This window comes from Musca vetustissima, unplaced genomic scaffold (genome assembly GCF_032173495.1).
Source record: "Musca vetustissima isolate MV318-11 ecotype Yass unplaced genomic scaffold, APGP_CSIRO_Mvet_v1 utg15269, whole genome shotgun sequence".
Lineage (NCBI taxonomy): Eukaryota > Metazoa > Arthropoda > Insecta > Diptera > Muscidae > Musca > Musca vetustissima.
The window spans coordinates 106,130-118,821 of NW_026881593.1; the positions used below are offsets into that span (position 1 = coordinate 106,130).

Genomic DNA, 12,692 nt, shown 5'->3' on the forward strand with positions numbered 1-12,692 from the left:
TAACAAAATGCTGTTTGCTGCAGAAGGCAGCTCACTCTACCCTTTTGGGTAGTTCTACAAGAAAATATTTAATACAAAGCCACACTTTCCGAACTTCGAAGTCTACGAACAATACTAAATAATATTTCTAATTTTTTATAGAATAACTTTAAATGCAAATACGTCAAAATGTGAGGTTTTAATAGAACCTTTCTGAAATTGCTGGCTTTTGATCTCCCAATCTGCGAACTTCTGTTTTTCTCTTCTTTCTTGCAAAGAAATTTTGGAAGATCCAGGGTCATTATATTAGAGACCCTAATTAACAAAATTCTCTTTAATCGTAGCCAACTATTGTTTGTATGTGTGCTGGGATTTCACTCACGCACTTTCGCTTTCGTGGCGTAAGAAGAAGAGGGCCATGTCGAACCAAATTTCATGAATGAATCTCGAACCAAAAAAAAAAATCGATTTTGTTTTATGTCACCATTACATATATCCTCTATATGTGGTTCATACACATACCTACATATATATGTGTGTGTATGTGTATATATATTAAATAAAAAGTATTTGCCTTCATCTCCCAAAAAAATACCGCCAACCGGCAGCAGCAGTACCTGTAGCTCCATCTCACACATATTGGGGAGGCATAGAGACAACAGATTTTTTCTCAGTTAATTTTTTTCACGTTTCGTTTTCTTTTTTTTTTTATTTGTCATTCGAAAACAACAGTTCACTTTTCCGCTCTTTTGCTCCACATTGTATCACCAAAAAACAAAACGAAACAAAAACGCGCGCGTTTCTTATTTGTCATTCTCATTAGAAGTTGTGAAGTAACAGCGCGCAAAGCGTACGCGTAGAGGCGTTCACTCAAAAAAAAAATCGATAAAACCCCGAAACAAAAATCACATGAATTTTGTTGTTGTAGTTTTTTTTGTTTTATGTATTAATTTTCTTTAATTTTGTTATTAGTATATATATCGTATGTTGTTGTTGTTATTGTTGGCACTGTTGACTTGTTGATGTTGGTATTTTTTTTTCTCTGAAATTCGCCGCACGGGTACGGATTTATGGACGACGCGTATGATGAAGAATGCGTTTCTCAGGCGCGATCGTTGTTTGGTGTCAAACAAATTTTTTGTGAAAAAAAAAAAAATAGAAAACAAAATGCTAGAGAACAAAAAACGAAGAGAGATTAAAAAACGAGTGTTCTTTTCAAAAAAAAAAAAAAAATAATAAATAAATAAAAAAATAAAAAAAACTTCATGATATAAATAAAATGGATAAATTTAACAACAAACAAATATATATAACAAAGTGTCTAGCGGTTGAGAATTAAAAAAAAAATCAAAAACGGATTAAAAAATAAAAAAAAAAACTTAAATAAAAAATATAATTAAAATAAAAAATGAAACATTGATCGAAAATTTCATTCATAATTTGAATTCTATTCCCCAAAAAAATATTCGATATTTTTACTATTTTCTTCGATAAAGGAGAACATGTTATCTTAGAAAAAATAGTAGATTCATGTAGAACGGAAACAGGCAACATGTTTTCATACTCTCTATGTTTTGGGTCCACTATTTAATAAAATTACTTCCGATTTCCAAGGAAATTCTTCATAAAAAATCGTAGAGGGTACCTTTCAATTAGCTAGCGGTCTCGGGTCTGTGGTCCTCAATCTGTTCTCTTCTCCTTGAATTATTTTCGATTTCCAAGGAAAACGTTTACTAATTTACGCACAGAAAATATTCAGAAAATAATATCTTAAAATCTATATTACAACTCCCGCAAGAAGGTACCTTCCAACTAGCTAGCGGTCTCAGGTCTATGGTTCTCAATCTGTTCTCTTCTGGAATTATTTTCGATTTCCAAGGAAATTCTTCATAAAAAATCGTTTAGACATTTACAACTAGAAAATATTCAGAAAATAATATTTTAACATCTATATTACGACTTCAATTAGCTAGCGGTCTCGGGTATATGGTCCTCAATCTGTTCTCTTCCTCATGAATTTTTTTCGATTTCCAAGGAAATTCTTCATAAAAAAATCGTTTACTAATTTACGTCCAGAAAATATTCAAAAAAAATATTTTAGAATCTATATTACGACTCCTGTAAAGCGGGGCTAGAGGGTACCTTCCAATTAGCTAGCGGTCCCGGGTCTATGGTCCTCAATATGTTCTCTTCTCCTTAAATTATTTTCGATTTCCAAGGAAATTCTTCATAAAAAATCGTTTACTAATTTACGCCCAGAAAATATTCAGAAAATAGTATTTTAAAAATCTATGCTACAACTCTTGCAAGGAGGCGCTAGAAGGTACCTTCCAATTATCCAGCGGTCTCAGGTCTATGGTCCTCTGTTTCTGTTCTCTTCTTGAATTATTTTCGATTTCCAAGAAAATTCTTCATAAAAAATCGTTTACAAATTTACACCTAGAAAATATTCAGAAAATTATATTTTAAAATCTGTGTTACAACTCCTGCAAGGCAGCGCTAGAGGGTACCTTTCAATTAGCTAGCGATCTGGGTCTATGGTCCTCAATCCGTTCTCTTCTCCTTGAATTTTTTCGATTTCTAAGGAAATCCTTCATAAAAATTCATTTACCAATTTACTCCTAGAAAATCTTCAGAAAATTAAATTTTAAAATCTATATTACAATTCGCGATTTTAGAGGTAGCAGAATTGATAAAAAGTATAAATGCAGAGATTGTTGAACCGGTGACTATCTTTGTGGATAACCAGGCGGCTTTGGAAGCCATCAAATCTTAGGTCGTCCTCGATTTTACGATGTATATGTCGTTATCCCTAGTAGAGACGACTGGGACCGCAGTAACCCTTCTCTGAACGGTATGGCTTTCTGTACAGACGGATCCAAGATAGAAGAAAGTACCGAGGGACAGGTGTCTACTGTGAAAGACTAGGCTTTGAGATTACCTACAAGCTAGATAGAAACTGTAATGATTTCCAAGCTGAAATCTTTACAAGTTGGAAGATTGCGGAATTAATAAAAAGTCTGCATGCAAAGTACCGGTGACTATCTTTGTGGATAGTCAGGCGGCTCTTAATGCCATAAAATCTTTTAACATCAAATCTGACGTCGTCCTCGAGTGTAGATCAGTTTTGGAAACACAGCTTTCGGCACAAGACAATGTGTCATCATGGGTAATGAAAAAGCAGACGAATTAGCTAGACGAGGATATCAATCTACAGATGTAGCAATCGATGGCTCAATCAAATCACCCATCTGTCATCTTTTTTGAAACATTGAGGCGTTCATCGACGAAGAAGCCAATGAACTTTGAATCTACAACGAATCTAGGTGCAATGTGTCAAGATCTATCTGGGCGACTCTGTCAACCAAGAGAACAAACTAGGGATAAGTAAATCTATGAGAAAATCGTAAAGTCGACTTTCGATTTTCTTCATAAATACTTGGTTTTTCATCACAAAGCTCAAGTTGCCCAAAAAATGCACTTTCCGGAACTTTACTTTATCTGTTCACAATAATTCATATAAAAAAATCAAATTTTTAGTCGATTTTGCAGAAGTCAGTAAAAGTCGAAAATCGATTTTGAACAGTTTTAACAAAATCGAAAGATCGAAAAGTCGATTTTTAGTCAAAGGCAAAAATCGAAAAATCTAAAAATCGACTTTTGCGCTCGACTACGTATCCCTAGAACAAACTCACTGTTGAACCTCAACAAAGCTGAAATTAGACTAATGACAGAAGTCATTACGCCATAAAATGCAAAATTGACAAAACGCCCCGGCATTGAATAGACTATAAATATACTAAAAACTAAATCCATAAAAGTTATGCTAATTGCGCTATTAGGTTTATGTCCCCCATAACTTGGAAATATGTTAGACTTCTTGGTCCGTGTTTCAAGACGGGTCCCAAAGGTATCCTGATTCTATCGCATTGTAAATCATAACACGCAAATCAAGATTAATGTTCCATTATAGAATACAAGTATTCAAGCGCTATATATAATAGATCTATCAACACTTTATCGAATCACCAACAGTTATTTATACGCAAGCTTACTAATTTCAATAAACTTATGAAATTGATCTTATGATAAATAGGGTATGTTAATAGATTACAATGTCCTTATATGGAAAAAATGCACGCCATTCTTAATATTTTATTCATATAACAATCATAATCATAATGTGATGCAAAAAAAAACATTCTTTAGAGGAACCGATGAACATTTTAATGCATCTATCTAATGGATGTCCTCTAAAAAATATACTTAAACATCTACAATAGATATGAAAGAAGGCTACAAAAAATTAAGAAAAAATATACGATGTAGAATCTGAAGGAATCTACATCTATCTAAATCTATCTCATTTTAAAATATACGATTTTGAATCTAAGGGAAGCCTACAAAAATTCTATAATAAATATATGATTTAGAATCTGAAGAAAATTGTCCAATTTCACCAGTACCGTGACTAGTGGAATTCTAAGGCTATCGAATTTTTGAGAAAATCTACAAAATAATGAATTTTTGTGGTAGAAGTATTTTCCATAGTTAGAAGAGGTACATATATTCCAACTACAGCAGGTGTCTACAATTTTTAGCAGATGTTTCATGTTTTTGTTCAAAGTTTTTGGAGTATTTTATCTACGGAATAAGTATTCTATGCCATTTGTAATCACGATTTTCTACAAATAGAGGAGGGAGTTTTGTCTATGAACTTTATAATAACTTTAAATGCAAATACGTCAAGATACGAAATTTATATTTTCATATTAATTTCTATAGTAAAAATATTTTCTTCAGATAGAAGAGATATATTCTAATGTTACCAATATTTATGGGCGTTTTGTCTCTGATAAATGGTATTTTAACCCATTTATAATAATTTTTAATGTAAATATGTCAAAATCCGCAATTATTATTCCATGTTCTTATAATATGTATACAATTGTTCTCCATATATCAAATAGTGCTTTCCATCCTCTTCAAATATTGTCTGATTTTTGTCCGGCATTGAACTTCCTAACGCCCATCTCTAATTAATTGAATGACATTTTATTTTCATACGCGGGAATAGTTTTAAAATTAATGAAATGAAATGAAAAAAATCGATCAATGTTTTATAATTCAATTAATAACAACAAACCACAATACAATATGTTTTTCCGACTATACAACAGCAAAACATTCAAACACACATCCCCCCACACATACACAACGAAAAAAAAAACATTTTCTTTCTTTTGGTTGCATAGAGAGAAAGGGGGCTCGCAATACATTTAATACAACACTGTTTTTAATTTAATCGCTTAATTCCCGACCATAAAGGTAAATAATATCAATTACAACAACACCGAGTAACAAGATATCACCAACAACAACAACAGTAACGGAAAATTGTCAATAAATAAGCAGCGCAGCAGCCGCATTCATTCATACAGCATTTACTCAGTGAAAAAGGTAAGTTTAGTTAGTCGTCGTCGTAGTAGTAGTAGAAGCCCATATGTCAAGCATAAGGTGGTAGAAGAAGAAGCACACGAATGTAGTGCACGACAGCACCGGGCACACACAGCATTTACTTTGCAGTTAGTTTTTTGTATGGGAGAGAGAGAGAGTGTGTGAGAGAGAGAGCTCCACATCACTGCCACCCATTTGGCCCCACGCGCACACACATTACTCATATTATAACTGTGTTGTTTTTGCTGGGAAGCTCCATCTCTCGCTCTCTCTCAGTATGTGTGTGAGATTAAGTTGCATATGCAAAGATGGGAAGGGAGAGAAAGAGAAGAATTTTGTTTTTTTTTTCACCTATTACGGGATTACGTTTGGCCGTTTTGATCTTGGTAGGAGATAGAGAAGGTGTTTTGTTGTTGTTCACGCAATTTAAAGTGGTCTAACCGGCACTTCTAGTTAACAACAAGAAATGAAAAGAAGAAAAAAAAACAAAAACAGCAACAACAAATTACTACTACCACTAACACACACAAATCGATAAAAAAGGGTGCTAATCGATTGATTAGTGCAGCAGCAAATGTTTTGGTGGGTAAACAGTGTGACGTATACTCACTGTACACAACATGAAGAAGAATGACTTGGAATATTTTTTCGGTTATTTCTTTGAATAGATAAATAAACATTTTTGGGAATTTTTTTTTGTTAAATAAATTAACTTGTTGATATTAATGCTAAATATGAATTATATATACATGTGGTGGTGTCACGTGTTAGAGTTTTTTTTTTTTTTTGTTAAAAAAGAAATTTGTTTAAAAATGCCAGGGAATTTCCTAACCTTATTTTCCATCAAGTGAATGATGACATGATAGGTGTGTCATCATCACCTTCACCATTCTGGCCAGTGTTTGTTTATTTTTTTATTTATAAAAGGCTAGTCTCAAGAGGCTTTTGAAAGAGTTAAATGAGAACAAGTACTTTGTTTACCCATTAAACTTTCATCAGCCCCCTATTGGCTAACCTTCAGATTAATGTTTCAGTATCAGATTTCTCATGATGGATGGATTGCAAAATAAGGTTTGTACTTGATTCAACATGTCGTAAGACATTTCTTCATAGTTTTTTCTATATTTTGCATAATTACCCCAACTGATAGATAAGGGTTCTTATCACATTGTGAAATTCGTACACACGCACTATGGTCGACAGTTCGGACAATCATGCAGTATACTGGCGATCATTATCATCAAAATGATAATAAATTTCGCAAAAAATATTGCTACTTATTTATCTAAAGCTATTATCATTTAAATAAATATTTAGATATGAATTTTTGAATTATGATTCATTTCAATGACAATTTTTGTATATCCCATGGAGATATATTTCATATCTGCAGATTTAGTGTTTATCAAAATAATCTGAAAACAAATACTAATTTTGGAAAATACCTAAAATTGGAATTCGTGAGTTTTGGTATTAATTTTAGGCATGCATGTTTCTAAAATATACAATGGAACAAGTAAAACTGTAGTTAAGTTCGGCCGTGCCGAACTTTTTGTACCCTTCGTCATGTGGAGGATCTTCAAAATACCTAACATCGGGACTTGTAGTTTGTGTCTGATCACCACAAATAACTGCCACAAAAAATGAAATACATACTTAAGTCACTCAGGTTGGAATATTTGTATAGGGCCTTAAACATACCGACAATATAGCGTGACCTTTGTAAGATTCAATGGCGTAGATTTAATAAAAGGTGTTTAGTTTAAAAACGTAGCCAAACTCCCCAAAATGCCGAATATTGGAGGTACCGTTATATGGGGGCTATACGAAAATATGGACCGATATTTATAATTTTTAGTAGGAGGACTGAAAGTTCACAATATATCACATTAGAGCCGATTCGGTTGAAAAAATGATTTAAATGCGGAAAAACTGAATATCGTTATATGGATACTCTGAGGCTTAAACCAATACACCTAGTTTTTGGTAGGAAGATCTGCTACATAATAATAACCCAAACAACAGTCAAATTTATTGAAAAATGTATTCAAAATATCGAAATTTGAGAGGTACCGGTATGCAGAGACTACACAGGAATTTGGGCTAATATTGATCATTTTGGAAGAGAGAGAGAGGAAAGGGGATAAAAAAGCCGAAAGTTTCACATCATCTTCGGAAAAATATGTAAAGAAAGCTCAACCAAGCAGTCTATGGACCTATTTTGGGAGACTTCTGAAAGATGTGTTTTAAACTCTATGAACCCCAAATGCCAGGACCTTTAAAACGTCACAAAATGAAATGGTAACCTTATATGGGACCTGGAAATATAAAAAAGACATTCCGACAGAAGGTATTTTATCCTCTGAAAATTCCAAATGGCAAGCTTCAATTTTTTCGCTGACTTTTAAAATGTTTAAAAAGTTGTTAAACCATTGATTCAAAAACGAGAACATGGGGAATCTAAGGTTCCCAGGGAGTTCGTAGAATTACTTTTGATTGGCCGATTGGGATATTTTGCCCCTTGAAATGTTACACTTAGAAAAAATCAAAACACCAAGCTCAGATTCTTCAGTTGGTAACAAAAAAAGAATTAAAGCGAAGTATACGATAAGAAATATTGTTAATCAGTAAGTTATTTAATAACTATGTGTAATGAATTGATGGAAAAAAATATAATCTTAAATCCTGACTTAGTCTTAAAAACGAATTGTCCCATATTAATATTGAAAGTTAGCTGAAGACTGGTAATAACTTAAAATAATCTGTCTAGATTGAACCTAAGAGAAAATGAAAACGTTGCTGCTTTAAGAAGATTCCCAGGGAGTTCGTAGAAATATCTTTCGATTGGCCGAATCGAATTCGATTGGTACAATCGAAATGTTTTCATTATCTAAATATAGAAAAATGTTCTTACAGGATATATTCTCTGAAAAATCTGAAATGCTAAATTACAGGTATTTTTCGGTGAGAAACCCAAGGGATACTAAAAGAACAATTCTAGAGCAATTTCTAACAAGAGATGTTTTTTACCCTCTTGAAGTTCGAAATGACAAATTAAATTACGGTGTTTGGAAAATTGCGAATTGAACCCTCAACATACCTTAAAGTTGAACCTATGATATATTTCATCCGAACCGATGTAAAATGTTAAGTTATGAATATTTTGTTCACACTTACCTATACTCGTACATATCCAAAACTGTCCAGCTAATATACCTTATCGTATTTGTATAACTTTAAATGCAAATATGTCAAGATTTTGATTCGTTCTTATGTCTGACAACCATTCAGGAAAATCTGAAAAAAATACATAATAGCAAATTTAATTTCTACACATACCGATAATAAATAATATTGTGGTGCAATTACCAAAAACTTCAGGAATCAGGCCTTATAGTTTTGAAATACTTTCAAGACAAAATTATAATAACTTTAAATGCAAATATGTCAAAATTATGATTCGTTCTCATGTTTGACAACTATTCAGGAAAATCTGAAAAAGAGAAGAACAAATTTAATTTGTATACATACCAATAATTAATAATATGGTGCAATTACCAAAAGCTACCGGAATTTGGTTATACATTTTAGAAATATGTAGTATCAAGACATGCAACTGATATCAATACCAATAATTGGGTTTCCAAAATTATAATAACTTTAAATGCAAATATGTCAACATTTTGATTAATTTTCCTAATTTGGCATCCATCCACAAAGATCTGAAAAGGAAAGAGGAAAAACAATTATATGTTTAGTATAAAGAAAGACTATTTCAATTAATAAATATAAATTTAATATAATGACAGTTCCTCAAATCAAAATACCTTAAAAAGAGAGTAAGAAGTCATGTCCCCGATTACTGTGAAAAACGACAGCTTTCTCAAATTCTCATTCTCTCTTTATTCATCTCCAACCAAATTCATTGATCAAAACAACATCCAATGAGCAACAGTTAATCAAGTGAAAAAAATACCGGGGAGTAGCATGCACAAGTATAGGTGTGTGTGTGTGCGTGTGTGAGGAGAGACGAGTTCTTAAATCACTGCAGAAAACGACATGCCTGGCAAAAACAAAATATTTTTATTGGCACATCAACAACACCAAGAGAGAGAGAGAAAAAAAAAATGTCAGCGCCAGTCACACGAGACAATAACAACAACACCGGTAAAGAGACTGACAGGACAGGCTTACAGGGAGTTGCCACAATCGAAAGAATTTTGTTTTGCGGCGATTTTATTTTTATTGTTGTTTTTGTAGAGAAATATGCAAAATAACTGCATAATTAGAATAACATATTTGTATTTTATTGACTCTCGATTGTTGACAGTTGTTGTTGTCGTTATTGTTTCGATTATTTAATTGATATGCATTTGTTATTGCAGCAGATACATGTGTATTATTTATTATTGCCATGACAATGTATGTGCAAATTTGCATAGAGAGAATTCTTGTAACGAAATGCATATGATTGAATAATATTCCAAAAATTTTATTTTTTTAAACTGAAATGGAGATATTCGTAATAAAGTTAAATAATTATTATTGGCGTAGGGGATGATAGATACCAAGCAACGGCTTTGATTGGCTTTAACATGGCGAAGCCCAGGCTTATCTTGATCCCTATTTCATCTCAATTGTGGACACTGACCTCCCCGCGGTGCCACCTGGGGAGCTATTCTCATCACCCGATGAAATAGTGAGCTAATATGTGCCGCGAGTTCACCCATAAGAACTATAAAAAAATGGGTTGAGGCGTCGGGTTAGTTGCCCACTCTCGGAAAACCCAACCTACTATGAAAAAGCAAAGAAAAAGAAAACCAAATCCCCATAATGTTGACGACCCCCGCAAACGTATAAAGGACCACGATCTGCGAATCTGCACTTGGAATGTGCGCACGCTATACAGAACAGGGGCAGTGTTCGCTTTGGCGGATATACTTAAGAAGTACAAAGCCGATATTATTGCCTTACAGGAAATGCGATGGAAAGGGACAGGCGTAAGTAAATCAGACGATTACGCCCTGTATTATAGCTGCCATGAAACGAGACATGAATTTGGCTGCGGATTTATGGTTAACAGGAGAATAAAAGACCTTGTCTCTAGATTCACTCCAGTAGATGAGCGAATTGCTATAATCCGTATAAAAGCGAAGTTCTTTTACATCAGTCTAATTTGCGCCCATGCTCCGACCGAAGATAAAGATGAACAGACCAAAGATATATTTTATGAGCGCCTAGAAACAGCATATGACCGTTGCCCTGGCCATGACATTAAAATTCTGCTAGGAGATTTTAATGCAAAAATCGGAAGGGAAAATATCTTTGGCCCCACCGTCGGAAAATTCAGCCTTCATGAAGAAACTTCCGACAACGGCATGAGGTTGATCGACTTCGCGGCAGCAAAAAACATGGTAGTTAGCAGCACCAGATTCAAGCATCTCGATATACACAAGGCCACCTGGATTTCTCCTGATCAAGTAACGAGAAATCAAATTGATCATGTTGTGATAGATGGAAGGCATGCATCCAGTGTGTTAGACGTCCGATCGATCCGAGGAGCGAATATCGATTCGGACCATTACCTTGTGGCAGCCAAGGTACGCACCCGTCTAAATGTTGCAGCAAAGGTGCGATCTAATACAACACGGAAACTCGACGTCGAAAAGCTGCAAACACAACAGGTAGCCGAGGCCTACTCCGCTCAACTTACCCATCTGCTTGAAGAAAGCACTTCTTGTCCCGATAATAGTATAGAAACACAATGGCAAAGAATTGCCCACTCCCTACAAACTGCAGCAAAAAGAACAATTGGGTACCAAAAACCACCACCAAGAAACCCATGGTACGATCAGGAGTGTCGTAATGCTACTGATGTGAAAAACGCAGCGTATAGGGCAACCCTGCAGACAGTAGCAACACGTAACGTGATGGAGAATTATCGGGAGAAAAGGAGAGAGGAGAAACGTATTTTCAGAAAAAAGAAGAAAGAACAAGAAAAACGTGAGCGTGAGCAAATCGAGATGTACAGGAGTCAGAATGAAGTCCGGAAATTTTACCAACGAGTAAAACACCAAACCGAAGGCTTTGGTGCAGGCACATCCTCCTGTAGAGATGAAGAAGGAAACCTGGTGACAGATACAGACAGCGTGTTGAGGATCTGGAAGGAGCATTTCGAAAAGCTACTAGTATCAAATAGTGGCGATGAAGAAGATACCCCAGAACCAATAGGAGATGATGGTATAGAGTGTATACCACCTAGCCAAGATGAGGTCATAAAAGCAATTAATCGGCTCAAGAACAACAAAGCAGCAGGAGCCGATGGGTTACCAGCCGAACTATTCAAGACTGGTGGCCAGATGCTGGTCAGGAGCATGCACCAGCTGATTAACACAATTTGGCTAGATGAATGCATGCCCAATGATTGGAACCTCAGCATCCTGTGTCCCGTGCACAAAAAAGGAGACAAGACGATATGTGCCAACTATAGAGGAATAAGTCTCCTTCCCATCGCATATAAAGTGCTATCCAGTGTGCTGTGTGAACGATTGAAGCCAATGGTCAATGACATCATCGGACCATACCAATGCGGCTTCAGACCTGGCAAATCGACCATTGACCAGATTTTCACTCTGCGCCAAATCCTGGAAAAGACCCACGAAAAACACATCGACACATATCACCTATTTGTCGACTATAAAGCCGCATTCGACAGTCCTATCCGTTCAGAGGTGTTTAAAGCCATGTCTGCGTTCGGCATTCCTGCAAAATTAATACGGCTATGCAGGATAACTTTAAGTGGCACAAGGTCAGCCGTTAAAGTAGGAAAGGACCTATCGGAGCCCTTCAATACCGAACGAGGATTCAGACAAGGTGACAGTTTGTCGTGTGATCTTTTTAACATCCTACTGGAAAAGGTCATACGAGACGCAAAGGTGAACAGAAATGGCACTCTGTACACCAAACAACACCAGTTACTCGCCTACGCCGATGACATCGATATAATGGGTCGAACATTGCGAGCGGTAACAGCCACCTTTGAACAAATTGAAAAGGAGTCTGCCAAAGTGGGTCTGGCAGTAAACGGCGAGAAGACCAAGCTGATGGTATCAACGCGCAAGACGTCCAGTAGACTCGGACCAACTGTGGAACTTGAGAACTACAGCTTCGAGGTAGTTAAAGACTTTATATACCTTGGTACCGCCATAAATAAAACGAATGATATCAGTTTTGAAATTCGGAGAAGGAGTGTGATG

The 12,692-nt window shown here is 35.2% G+C and overlaps 1 protein-coding gene across 1 annotated transcript in view; it reads left to right on the plus strand.

The window, feature by feature from the left end:
* Positions 1–5,307: 5,307 nt before the first annotated feature.
* Positions 5,308–12,692, plus strand: part of LOC133327533 (uncharacterized) — a 59,490-nt gene continuing 52,105 nt past the window's right edge. Inside the window, exon 1 of the mRNA XM_061536051.1 lies at positions 5,308–5,439. The gene's annotated coding sequence lies outside the window, so the exon portion shown is untranslated. The remainder of the gene's footprint in view (positions 5,440–12,692) is intronic.